The sequence below is a fragment of the Mastomys coucha genome, unplaced genomic scaffold, assembly GCF_008632895.1.
Source record: "Mastomys coucha isolate ucsf_1 unplaced genomic scaffold, UCSF_Mcou_1 pScaffold23, whole genome shotgun sequence".
NCBI lineage: Eukaryota > Metazoa > Chordata > Mammalia > Rodentia > Muridae > Mastomys > Mastomys coucha.
Genome location: NW_022196906.1, coordinates 105,220,139 through 105,221,611, shown reverse-complemented (window position 1 = coordinate 105,221,611; position 1,473 = coordinate 105,220,139).

Genomic DNA, 1,473 nt, shown 5'->3' with positions numbered 1-1,473 from the left:
TGGATGGAGACAAATAAACAGTTGCTACAGAAAAAACCTAGTGTCCGCGTGTCTTCTTCCCGGCGAGAAGACTGCGCGAGCTACACTTCTTCTTCTTCTTCTTCTTCTTCTTCTTCTTCTTCTTCTTCTTCTTCTTCTTCTTCTTCTTCTTCTTCTTCTTCTTCTTCTTCCTGGTTTGGTTTTTTGAGACAGGGTTTCTCTGTTTATCTCTGGCTGCCCTGGAACTTATTCTGTAGACCAGGCTAGTCTCAAACTCAGAGATTGACCACACTGTCCTTTTAAAAACTGAAAGTAAAAATATGTTATCTCTAATTCTATCACTCTCAGCCAGGCACTATTGACGATGAGAAATAAGTCAAAAGCAGTAGACTCCTTCATGTTCTCCATGGACCATTAGCAGTATGGAATTGCTGGACATCATATAATAATATGCCAAGAGGTATAGGGGAGGTTTCTTAACCACTTCCACTTAAGTTGCCCTAGGCCTTTGGTAACAGAGAAGCAGAATGAAATTAACTTAAAGGAGAACATGCTGGCTCCTGACTGAGAGGTTCAGAGATGGTACAGGAAGTTGTCCTGTCCTAGTAACAATATAGCAGCTAGAAAGATTTCAGGAGCCTAGAGTAAAGCTTTCCTTTGTGACTTAGTTCCTTCTCCACATCTTTACTAACCAAATTAAGCCCAGCCAATTAGCCTTTCGTGGATAAAGCTGTCTCAGTTAACCTTGCTAGTTCCTCACTATGAGACTGAAGAGAAGCGAGGTGGTGGTGGCGCACGCCTTTAATCCAAGCACTTGGGAGGCAGAGGCAGATGGATTTCTGAGTTCGAGGCCAGCCTGGTCTACAGAGTGAGTTCCAGGACAGCCAGAACTACACAGAGAAACCCTGTCTCAAAAACAAAAACAAAAAACAAAACAAAACAAAAGAGACTGACGAGATCCCACAAATCTAAGGGGAAAATATACCCGAATGACAAAGGAACACTAACAAAATGACCTCTAAGGGAACAGAGGGGAAAATGTAAACAAAAAAACTGAGGGCCAGCAAGATAGTTCTACAGGTAAAAGTGCTCATCACCATGCCTGAGGATTGACCGGGACTGGATCCCTGGAAGTCAAACGGTAGAAAGAAGAGAATTGACCCCAGGAAGTTGTTCTCTGACCTCCACATACATGCCGTAACTCGAATGTGACACACACACACACACACAAATAAATATAACTGTAAAGTTTAGGCTGAGTGTGATAGCAAATGCCTTTAATCCCAGCTCTCTGGAGGCTGCGGCAGGAACATCTCTATTTTACAGAAGAGTCCCTGATAGCAAGCAGAGGAATTGAAGTTTAAAATGCAGAGACAGTGAGTTGAGAATAAGTATGGCTTGAAAACAAAATTAGCATATATATATGTGCCAGTAAGATTAGAATATTTTTCCACGTTGGCCTTTTAAAATCTTTCTTAAAAATATATTTTATTT